Consider the following 13,001-nt stretch of genomic DNA (forward strand, 5'->3'; position numbering starts at 1 on the left):
TTAAACCCATCTATACACATATAAAGAAATGAACTGCCTTCTAATATGTGAGCTAATAGATAATACTTCCTTTAAGGGAAGAACAAAGCTGCAAAATGCTAAAGCCTACCTATATGGTTTCCATTGCCTACAAATAAGATAAAATGCACTCTATTAAACAGCAGCCTGTAACTGTAACCAACAAATGATTGATCATCAAAACATTTTAAAACCAGCCTGGTACTGAGGATGATCTCAGCTGAAATGGGTACCACTGAAATTACAGCACTGCTCACAAAACAAATCAATGTGCTTGAAGCTTTACAGCTGGGCTAATGCAACTAGAAAAGAGGCTGGGAAAAAAAAAAACATCATTAGCTATTGCTTTATTCCAAGAAACCTAGATGTGTGCTCTCCCACAGGATGCCAAGAAACATGCACAGCATCATCCTAACAAACAATCATCCCTATATTATGCAGTAGGTTTACTGTAGGCAGTAAGACCAAACCTTCTACCTATTCTGGGTAATTTAATGAATTAAAGGGGAGAAAGGGAAAGGGAACTTTCATAGAGCTAACATCGCAGATAAGCACTAAATAGAGACTTAAAAAAAAAACCAGAATAATAGAAGATAGCTGAATGCCCACTCACTTCAAAAATCCAGACTAAAACCAGCAAGAAGCAGTCACTTAAGAGACTAAGAATTTATTTTCTAGATGATGATTGTTTTGTACTGCTTCTGCTACCTAACAGTTTGGTTTCCATAATGAAATTCTCCACAGCCACCTTAGTATAACCTAAGTGATACAGAATCATGACTTAACAATGGATCTCTATTAAATTTTGTCTTCCTCATGATGATAAAGAAAGCATTTTTCATCCTTAGTTCATGTTGCTCAGTTATGCTCGCAAATTAACCTCTGTCATTTGGTTATTCATACAGCAAATAGAAATCTGACACAGAGGGAGGCGCAGTGGACTTGGAAAATCTGTTTCTTATAATTAGATTACATCATGAAAACATGTAATGGAAAATACTGGGTTGTAATAAGCTTTTTAAAAGCAGCAATCCTGAGACATTTTTCTGCCAGCTAAATAGTTTAATTTGTTTCTGGTTTGTTTTTTTTTTTTGTTTAAAATTTGTCTGACCTTGAAATCACAAGACTTCTGCCAATGAAAATTTCTTTTAATCTGGTCATTGTTTCAAAACATATCGACCATTATGGGTTTGGTCAAAATAATACCAAAAATGAAACTGCAAAATAATTATTAATCTTCACATGAAACTTACCAATAAAATACACATAACTAAGATGTAAAAACCACAAGATTTCAAAGTAACCTTGAGGTGACCTCTGTCTTGAAAAAGACCTCAATGTCTTATCACAATGTATTATTCACACGAGAGAATACATTTGAAGGGTTTTTCTGAAAAAAATTCTGTACTTCCTTCAATGTAAATATTTTATTAAGTAGTATCTTATTCATACGCCAATATAGTTATTTACCTCTTTTACATACTATTACATTTTTAGATAATTTTATCATCTGTAGTAATAAAACTAATCCTCTTTATGGATTGTGTCACCTATATGTCATTTTCCCATTAATCCAAGACTGAACGTCTGTTCACTCTGCTCAGCTGATAAGACAAAATAGTATGAAGTTTATGGGAGATAAATACTAATACATTAACAATTGTATGTACTCTTAAAACAGTTTACCCCAGATCCTAAGAAATATTAATGGACAATAATTACCTCCTATTATTCTTCCAACTGACAGTACCATCCTCGATGTAGGAATATCTGAACTGATTAATTGGTACCTGTACCCCCAGTTTTCAGCTAAATTAACACAACTGAGATTACATATTCATGTATGCCAAAGATGATTTGCCTTAATACCAGGGCATAGTATTTGCACTAGCTCAAAAGCCAATTCTCAAGGCTTGGCACTAGTCACCTATTCAGAGGAATGAGATGTCCAGTGGGAGTGATAATGCCTGACTGTGGGCACTGGGAAGTACAAGGCCACTGGGAATGGCTGGGAATCAGGCTCATGCAGTTTACCAAAATGGTATTTCCCACTGTCACTGCTGGAGATCAGGCACTGTGTAAAGTGCTGCTCTGCCTCAGCTGGCACTTCTAGCATTTTCATAATGAGCATTTGTTGCCCCTTCTATTACAGCCCAGTTTCCATGCCACTGTAGGCCTACAAGGGCCTAAGCATTTATTTATACACTTAACTGTTAACAGGATTAAAGAGTTTGATTCAAAACAGCATCCTCTTAAAATTAGAATTCCCAAGCTTTTCATTTTTATTTTCAAATAAACATATACATTTACAGCATAGTTTTGTGTTTCCCTGAAAATACAGAGGATTAATAAGTAACGTAAGAGTAATTTTAAACAACACATCTTTATCAGTGGTTTACAGATATTGTGTGTAGTTCAAGAGAGGGTCAAGATCACAAAAAATCTGTAGTTTTCTAGTAAAACAACACATAGCTGGTAAAATTAATTCCATTTGCTGTATAATCTTTGAAAAAAAGCCTGCAAAAGGCAGTCAGATAGTTACTATAATCCTGTGATTCTCAGAATAGTAAAATTAGGATCTCTCTCCCCCTCCCAAGATACCACGCTTAAAAATATGGTCAAATAGAGAGTATTTGAGCATTTTTTGGAAAGACCATGAAACTTCAGTTGCTTAAACTAGTCAAAAAAGTAGAATCAATGTTGTAGTGGGAGGGATATGGATGAGATGACACACTTCCAATACACAAACTTCCAATAGGCTGCAATGTATTTATAGCAGACAGATTCTTAACTCAATTTAGTGATTTACGTAAAACCCTCATGATATGAATTTGTTATAGAATTGCTTTCTTTCACTTTCCAAGGTGTATATATACCTGTTATATTTACCTCTCCCTACTAGCTTTTCAGAGCAGGAATACAATTTTTGTTTTGGTTTGTTCAGTGCCCGGGGCTAGGAGGTCAGTATGTGAAAGCATTTCTAGCTAATACTAGCTAATCTTATCTAATTTGAAAGCCAACAACTTGCTAGTTTCTCTAAATGTCAGTCATCATTTAAACAATATAATAATATAATATAATGCCATAACTATTGCTTACATTAGTAAATCTGAAGGTCCTGTTTTATTTAATCAGGAAATCAGAAGCTCAGGGCTTAAGAAAGCCAGCCTTTTCTCATCCACAGCCTTGTGATGTAAGACAAGAATAATAAATTACTTAACTGCCCAATGCTTGCCTTAATGCTGTACAAAAACTTGTCATGGGAAGTGAAAAACACAGCATGCTGATGTGCTTTAAATTTTTTTATATTCACTCTCTTATCTCAGCATCCTACTTCCAAGGAAAGCTAACATATTTATTTGAATAAACAGGAATTCTGCTTAAATTATGTCAAGAATTCCAGCACATTTTTTTTTTAGTACATTTACTTTCTGTTCTGTTTAAGGGCAATAGATGAAGCGCTGCACTCAGCCTCTTCATTTCCTATGCTGCTGCAGGCTGAGTTTGCCTTAGATTTCATTGTGGAACAGATCAAAAGAATGAATCAGAATTTACAAATCTGAATAGTGAAAAGAAAGAATAAAGCTCTTTAGGTGTTCTATGATGCCTCTCATCGTTTTATAGATCAAGAATTCTCAAGAGCTCTCCAAGCCAGTCCTCTTATGCTGCTCGTAATGCTTTTCCTTCAGCCTTGTATATACATACACAGGCCCTGGGAGGCCTTGTAGGTGAAGGCTAAGGCAAAGATGGCACTGACTACCTGAGCCTTATCTTCACCTGTTGTCACTAATCACTCACAACACTCAGTAGTAGGCCTACATTTTCTTTTTAACTGCTAATGTAGTAGCACATGCTCTTCATGTTAGATTCCTTGCAAGTATCATCTCCAGCTGAGCTTGGCTTTCCTGACAGTGTTCCTCTATGCCTACACAACATGCTGTTACAGTCCTACTTGTTGTCTGTCCTCAATTCACTTCCTGTGTACATCCTTTTTGCATTACAGTTGAGTTATGTGTTCCCTGCTTAGCCAAGTTTTCCAAGTCCACTCATTTTCCTCAGTATTGAGATGGACAATTCTTGCACTAGGACAATGCTGTTCTTAAAGACCTCTCACCAGTCCTAAGCACCTTTGCTCCCATCGTGTCCCATCGACCATTTCCCTGAAAAGCTGAAATCTGCTCTTCAGACTCCTAGGGTCTGTACAGTACTACTTGCTTTCCTCACTGGCCTTAGCATCTTATACTTCCTCACTCCCTAGCTGCTGCAGCCATGGCTCTCCCTGTTTATCTCATCTCTAAGCAGTTCTTGGTTTGGTTTTATGTTTTTGTGGGTAGCAGGTACAGAACACATCCACTCCTGTTTGGCCCATCTAAAGCTTGCATTAAGTTGTCCCCAATATCCTTCGGAAACCTTCTGGATTACAAGAGTCTAACCATATTGCCCTCCCAGGATATGTCAAGGAGTATCCCAAAGAACAAGGGTCTGTGATCCCCAGACTTCTTCAAGCTGCTTAAAGATGACATTGTTCACTTGCTCACCTTGATCAGGTGGTCTGTAGCAAATTCTTACTACAATATTGCCCTTGTTCTGTTCTCTTATCCTGACTCACAGACTCTCAACAAGTTTGTCACCTGTCTGAAGATCTCCATTTATCTGAGCTGCTCCTTACAATACTGGCAACCCCATCCCCTTTTCCCTACTTGCCTCTTTCCTAAGAAGCTTTCTTAAGATCTATCCATCAATCCATCACAGAGCTCCGGCCGTATGAGCTGTCCCCATCTCAGCTATTGCAATAATGTCTCAATTCTGCATTCACACACACTGCACTTTCTCCTCCTGCTGGTTTCCCAGGCTACATGCATTTGGGTGCAGGAACTTGACAGGCACTCTTTGACACCCATCTCATGCCTTCCAAAGGTTCTTTTACTCCCACATGCCCCATGTACTTGTCACCCTTGACCTCAATTTTTTCACTTAACCTGCAAACTGTCATCATCATTTTCTGTGAACCTGGTTTAAAATCCTCTGACAAACAAGCAAGATAGCAGACAAAGATGCTTTTACACCATCACTGTCAAATGGGTTCTATCTCTTGCTAACAGTCTTCATTCCTTGGAGAGGCACCTATGATGATAAAAGCCAAGGCACTACCTGTCACACTAGACAGTTTTTAACTCACAGGGTGTATCCACTCCTACCCAAGACCTGTCTCTTCAGTTGTAGGACTGAGGGGAACACCAGTTGGCCTCCCATGTCTTTTCCCTCCAGACCTCTGTAGCCCTTTCTCTTAGTTTGTTCCAGGTCTCCCTAGGCAGCAATGCAGACAGACAAAATGAAAAGCAGCCCAGGAGTTTGAAAACCTTTGGCAGTCTCTCTGGAACCACACTACATATCCCAGTCCATAACTTCTGCAAGCAACAAACCTAATGGCAGGCAAAGAGTGACCTAGCATGTCTGATCAGATGTGGGATGCTTCCCTCCCTGAAAGAGGGGACCTCCAACCACCACCACCTATCACTTAGTCTTGGTGCTAGTGCTATGTGCAGGACCGGCTTGCTCTGAGGTTCCCCTTAATGGAGCTTGCTCCCTTACACAGATTACTACCAGTTCTGGGAATTCAGATCTGAGGGCAAATAAGGAACTTTTCTTTTGTTGCCAGAGGTCACAACCTTCAAGCCTCTCCCATCCTATGAGTCTCTCTCTACCCATTACTCATTCAAGCATGGTCTTTATCTGTCCCTCCTTCCCTGCATCACAGGGCTCAGGTCCTCCCTCTGCAAGGTTTCCTGTGAAGTTGCTGTCAATGACGCATTCATCCTCCCTGATAGCACACAGCCTGGTCAGCTCCTCCTGCAGCTCCTTACCCTGGTGACTTCGGGCTTTGGTCAGTGCACACCTCCTGCTGTTGATGCTGCTGCTGTCCCTGGAGAGGCCCATCACTCCCTGCTGCCCAGACATGGCTGGCTGCATCCTCCCACAAGGGTTCCATATGGGTCAAGACATTCTGTTTTTTAATACACCTCTATTTTCTGACTGTGCAGAAGCTGTAAACCTTCTCTCATACTTCTGCTAAAAATAATACAGTATTTTGTATTTTCAGTGCAAATGTTGTATGTGCCTTTCACCTTGCACCTTAAAAAGTATTGCTTCTCTCATGATAAGCCTGTCAGTGGTGTCTTTTTTCTTTGCAGGTATTTCATACATAAAGGTCTGCTCTTCCTGGCGCATGAGTAATCTTCATGCAGTGGAAGCTGCATAATGGTCTCCCAGATATGACAGGTCCCAGGATAAAGTCCAATAAGGTGCAACCTGCAGTTTATCATAGGTGGAGCAATACATCAGCAGAAAATAATAGCAGAAATACCAGAAAAAGCCACTCACAGCTTTCTTGTTGTTGTTTTTTTTTTCATTCTACAAAGTATACTCATAAAGCAGCATGTCAGTGCCAGTTGCCTTCATTTTGCCCGTCAAATATCTACCTGCAGACAGATAAAAAGCACTGCTAAAAACCGGGAAGTAACACTTTAATCCAAAGGTTTAGTAATGCAAACTGAATCTGCATGTATTATGTATTAATCCATTTTGCCCTGCAAATAGTGGAATTATATCATAAAAAACTAAGATGGCAGTTTTGTGTTTGAAAAACATCAGTGTTTTCACTGGATTTAGATCTATTTGTTCTTAGTAAGGCAATACACTTATTACCAGTTTACTGAAATTAAAACACACTATTTTCGCAGGGCTAAAGACACTATTTATTTGGGTTTGATTTTTTTTTATTGATCCTTGTACAGGCCTTTCATATGTTCATACACACGCATATAAACTATAATCCGTGGTAAAAAACGTGGAAGCACTGCCATCTTCAATTTATTTTTTTTTTTTCTTTTTATAACGTAGCTGCTTCCACTGGCCAAGTGAATGGCAGTGTTCAAATACATTGTTTGCTACTGCACAATTCTAGACCTGCTGGTGCCAGCCCCCCCATTTAGCAGCTGTAGCACAGATCCGACCCTTCTAATGCTGTTTGCAAAATGCTATGACAAATGACACAGAGCAAAAGGCAAGCCAGTGTGTTACAAGTGAGAAATAGGCATCCACATGCTTTATCTAGGTGCAAGGGTCAGTGATTCACATCCCTCTTCCTAAAATGAACAGCAATGTGTTATTTCAATTATCTTCTCCATCCATTAATAACTCCTAAGAAACAGTGTGAATAAAATAGGGTTTTGTGGATTAACTGTATCAACTGCACTAAAAGTCTGTCTTTTACATAAAATTGTTGTGGTTTTTTATGTTTTCTCTTCATTAAGCCAGTTGAAGACCCACATTTGAACTGGTCACAATGATAGTTGGAAGTAAGACATGATTTTTAAATTTCACAAGCTGGTTTCATAGTAAATTGCTAAATCTCATTTTTCAAGACACATTATTTTGAAAATTGTGGAAGATGAGTCTCCACCTCTTAATTCAAACATTCAGTTCTCCAGCTTAGGGTGAAATAAATGTCTTGGCAACAGTACCTTGAAAGGACAAAAGCTTTTATACAGTCGAGTTCTTCATGGCAGTTTAAGGATATACATTTGGACTCTCTTGCTCTCACATTTTGCTTAAGGTTACCCTTCTAGTAGGAAGTTTTCTGACAAAAGCACTAATTACAGATCCTTTCTTGCCTACAAGTTTATTAATTCTTAAACCACTGGGGTATCATAGTCCTCCCCAAGCATAAATATGCCACAAACTGAGTAATAGCATGTCTATTATGATACAGGTGCACACAAGTGTTTGAAAAGAAATGGTAAAAATTCAGATAAAATGAGTCACAGTTACCTTCCTGAGAGAAAAAGGAATCAATCAGTCACAAAACTAGCAATAATTCTTAAAGCAACCCATTAATCCAACCGTATAATCAGCTGAAGTGATGTAAATGAAAAATGTTTAACAAAATGAAGAATAAAGACTGTAGAAATGAAAAAATATACCCAATGTTTTCAAAATAAATTAGCTTCTTAACAAATATTTGGCCTTTTTCTTTTTAAAAAAGTTCATATTGCAAGTGGGGAGAGAAAGCAAAAAACAACTTTAATAACAGTTCCTGGCTATAGAAGAGTTTCAGGTGAAAAAAAAGCAACAACAACAAATACTGGGACAAAGCAGGTTGAAGGAGAGTATTACACCTCAGTGGACATACGCATTGCATCAGTTGGCTATACTGCTGGAAGTTTGTTGTGAAATCCTGTCCCACGCTAGTTACCTTGAAACCAGAGAATACTGAGTAGTGAATGGCCATTGTGTGATGCTCATTTCAGTCCTTTGCTTCCAGTCATCCTCAGCAAGAGATTCTCTGAAGCATATCACAATGCTTCAGATACCAAGAATTCTGGATGTCTTGGTTCCATTGGCAAGTAAAGATGATCCCTTTGTCTTGTGGTGAACAGATTAGATTCCTTCCCATATGGAAATGACCTCAAATCACTCAGAAACTGGTATTTCTACCCCATCACTGTAGCCTTATCGCAGGGCACTCCAGTTCTCAATATAGCGTATCTTTTAACCTCTTTGAATTAAAAAAAAAAAAAAAACAAAAAAAGAAAAATCTTCTGGTTAGTCATTTCATTTGTTGGGTATTGCAGTATGCAAAGCATGGTGATGCACAAGAACTTTTACATGATGATAGAAATTTTCCATAGTAAAGTTGTATAAAAATGTAGAGTGAAATAAGTACAATTTCTCTATCAAGAAAATAAGTGGTCAATCTTCTGAGCACAGCACCTGGAATTGGAAAAGTTTTGTTTCTTTCCTTTTCTGCCAGCAAGAAAAAAGTGCAACTCTGATCATATACCTTAAGGCATTGTTTTGTCCCCTTGGCAGTACTTTCTTGTGAAAGCTCTTAACATTCCGTCCTGATGAAAGAAAACATAACTTCCAAGCTTTCATGGAATAGATTTCACTTGCACAGAAATTCTGGGGCAAATAATAGCAATAATTCAAATTCTAACAAATTTAAATCATTGCAAGACCTGAGTTTTATTCATACGCCTATTAGGTCTATGTTAGCCATTTGGCTTCAATAAAATATGCAATTTCTGATCTAGACAGCTAAATGAGAGAAAAAAATGAGGCTGCCAAAGCTCTCTTTTTGAATTTTCCTCATTTAGAGAGCTCTATACAGACTTCATTGGCCCTGAAAATACCCAGTTTCTCATAAAAATGGATTTTATACATCAGCTTCCTTTGTTAGCCATCTATCTTAAATGTCTTCCAGTTTTCAATATCTGAAACAACATTATGCTGATTGACCCTGGGAGCAAATGAACATTTCCAACTGGGTTATGAAAAAATGACTACTGGTACAGAGAAATGCCACTGATAAGGAAGCAAATTAAAAGACAATTGATGCTTAATAATTTGCAGACATTGGTGTTAAATTATTATGTAAGGAAGATTTTTTTTTTATGTTAACATGCAATAATTAGAGAGATTAATGTTGCTAAGAGTGTATTATGCAGTCATTGAACCAGTTCTACACATCTAGCATGAAATACAATACAGCCTAACACTGACGTGTGCTTGTAAGACAATTACTTTTGTGTCTAAACAATCCAGTATGATTTTGCACAACCACTAGTGTATGGAAAGGAGCATATATTACTTTTTTCTTTTGTGCTTTAAACTACATTTTTTTGTATGTCACTTTCATTTTACAGCAATAAGAAAGATGCTAAGTTTCACTAAAATACCTGCTCTTTTGGTGTAAATAATGAATATAATATAATTACTTCACCCAGAGTTTGAATTATGAAAGGACCTTTGTCTGATATAGCTCCACATAAGTGAGTCAAGGTGCATATTATATGCATGATCAAAAAGCAGCAAGTCTGACATTTGAAGGTCAGATCATGGAGGGCAATAATAGAAGGGGAATTCCTATGCATTATTTTACCATAGAAAAAAGGGCATAATAAAGGTTGTATGAGAACAAAACTTTTAATAAGATTCATTATAAACTTCTATAATAAAAAAAACCACAATCCAAAACCTAAACCTCAAGCTGATGTCATTCCTATATTGCCTTATATTGAAAATTAATCTCATGAAATGTTCCCAGAAGATGGAAGCATTTATATACATTAATGTGTGATGTGAATTTACATACATTAATAGAATGTAAAGCTTTGGGGAATGTGGAGGTCTGCATAGGCCACATTTCTGTGCTTAGATTGTACTTTGGGATTTTTTTATGCCTGAATACAATAGAACATGTAGACTTTGCTGTTGTCTCTTGACAAAAATAGCATAAGCAAGCGATCTGATGAAAGGATTTTTAAAGGAATCTCAGAAGGGTGACTCATAAAGTATACAGCTTTACCCTAAGATTTTTCTGTGTGAATGTCCTGGGTTCAGCAGTAGCAGTCATTTTTCTCCTTAGTAGCTGGTGCACTGCTGTGTTTTTGACTTTTTGACTGGGAACGATGCTGATAACACTGATGATTTTAGTTGTTGCTAAGTAATGTTTACTCCAACCAAAGACTTTCTGAGTCTCATGCTCTGCCAGGGAGGAGGGGAAACCGGGAGGAAGCAGAGACAGGACACCTGACCCAAACTGATCAAAGAGGTATTCCATACCACAGCACATCATGCCCGGTATATAAACTGAGGGTAGTTACCTGGAAGGGCTAGATCACTGCTCAGGTCAGGCTGGGTATCAGTTGGCGGGTGGTGAGGGGTTGTATTTTCTCCCCTTGTTATTTCCCTTATCATTATTATTATTGGTGGCAGCAGTAGTGGTTTTCCGTTATACCTTAGTTGCTGGACTGTTCTTACGTCAACCCATGGGAGTTACATTCTTTCGATTCTCCTCCCCATCCCTCTGGGAACGGGAGGAGGAAGGCGGGGGGGAGTGAGCGAGCGGCTGCATGGTATCTGGATTGCTGGCTGGGCTTAAACCACAACAGTGAATTACTTACCAGTTCAATGAACTGAATAAACCATAAGCCAAGACAGGGCGCTGCATTTAATCTACTCTCTTTTCCTGATTTTGTGATAAATGGCAGACTGGAAATGGACTGTATTGAGGACCCAGTTAGAGAGTAGTTGCCGATGTGAAAACTTGTCCCGGCAGAGGCACAGATGCTGGAAAAAAGGTAAGCAGCTCTGTGACAGATTATAATCATACTGAAATACACGAACCACCTCACTTAGGTTTGCATATCTGTACTTGGCCATACAGATACAGAGAGCCGTATCAGAAGATACACAGGTGGAGAACAATTCAAGATGGTTCCAATACACAAAATCTGACAGGCAATTGTAAATAACAAGCTGCATCTTAAAATTTCACAGAGGACAATGTCAGGTAGAAAAAAATGAGGCACATAAAGCCACAGAGAAGGTTCGTGTGCTGCAGACATGACTGGTCAAAGTATTTATACTGGTACGTTGATAAATTCATGGAATTTAGAAATTAATTTTGGAGATGAGTGAAAAACTGGAACATCAGGGAAAAATCCCAAATTTAATTCTGGGAGGAATGGATGTAGGAAGGGAGAATTTTGTCAGGACAGTTAATATTCTTCCCTCTTTATTTTGTTGTTGAGTTCTAGCTTCAGTCCCTGCTGGGGTGGTCTTAACTGCATTATCATCAAGAGCCTTCTAAAGTCTGATCTCCACAACTTGGTGTCACAAGCCACCACACTAGTTTAAAAAGACTGCATGGTAATATTCAACCAGATTAGGGTGCACATGGGAGCAAGAAACTGCATAGGGAATTCATCTCACCAACTTCTTCTGGATGCCACTTTTAATAAAGGTCTGAATTGTGATATGCAATTTTTATTCTTACAATAAAGGGTTTGAATGTCCATTGGTAATTTTTTGCTTTCTCTGTTTTATTTCACACAGCAACATAAGAAAAAAAAAAATAATGCTGCTATGTTAAGGAACCACAGACTTTCCTAACAAATAATTGCTGGTGAAGTGCCAAACAATGAAGCAAGTCTCTTTTTAACTTGTCTATGTTTTTTATGATCTGTGTTTGAGGATATACATAAGCTTTCTTAAATAAGTAAACAAGACCTCACCCTTCCGAAACATTCAACAAGCCTCTGGCATAACATATGGTGGAAACACATTCAATAAGCACCTTCTCTTCTGATGAATGTGACAGTTAATAAAAACAAGCTTTTAAAGACTGTCTTACAATGTGACTTTCTTAGTGAAAGCCAACTTGCTTTCAGAGGGTGAAATAACATTTCTTTAAAAAATGAAATTTAAGATGAAGTTTTGCTGACTAGTGAGAATAAATTTTGTTTCAATTATTTAACCGAAGCCAACTCATTCTTGCATGATGTGTCAGCATAATGTTACTAACAGGAGAAATAACAGACAACACTGAAGACACTGGGTATGTTTGATAGCTTTAAAATGCTTCAACTCGGATTTAAGTTTTAAAAGCATTACTGTAGCCTGCAGGTATCCTACTAAAATGAGTCATGACTTTTTCCCATCAATAAGACATTCAATGCAAAGAAAATTAGGAAAATGGATATGACATTATTTAAATCAAGTAAGCAGAAAATCAACACTAATAGACACCCTAAAACGGAAAGTTCTTTTAAGAAAGAAAAATCTTCAGATTTAAAGCAGAGATTTAAATGGTGAAATGTTACTGCCAGAATAATTCAAGGAAATCTATGTTTTTAGATCAGCTGACATATCAGGCACACAAATCACCATGCTGGGTTTTCTCCTGCTTTTTTTCTTCCCCATTTATAACAACACTTCTTCTACTACTAGGGTCTAAGTACAGATCACATAATGCAGGGCTTTGGATTTTACTACACCCAGCGAGGTTTAGTAGGCAATTTCCTTGAGCCTGCTAGTAGACTTCTCAGACCAGACGGTGAATTTGATTCTTCAGGTGGTGATGTGATACTTTTATGGCTTTTTGTCTTGAGTCTGTATTTGCAGGGAAGGTGATTCCA

The sequence above is a fragment of the Pezoporus wallicus genome, unplaced genomic scaffold (genome assembly GCF_028554395.1).
Source record: "Pezoporus wallicus isolate ANWC-B61680 ecotype Strahan unplaced genomic scaffold, APGP_CSIRO_Pwel_v1 contig_7204, whole genome shotgun sequence".
Taxonomy (NCBI): Eukaryota; Metazoa; Chordata; class Aves; order Psittaciformes; family Psittacidae; genus Pezoporus; species Pezoporus wallicus.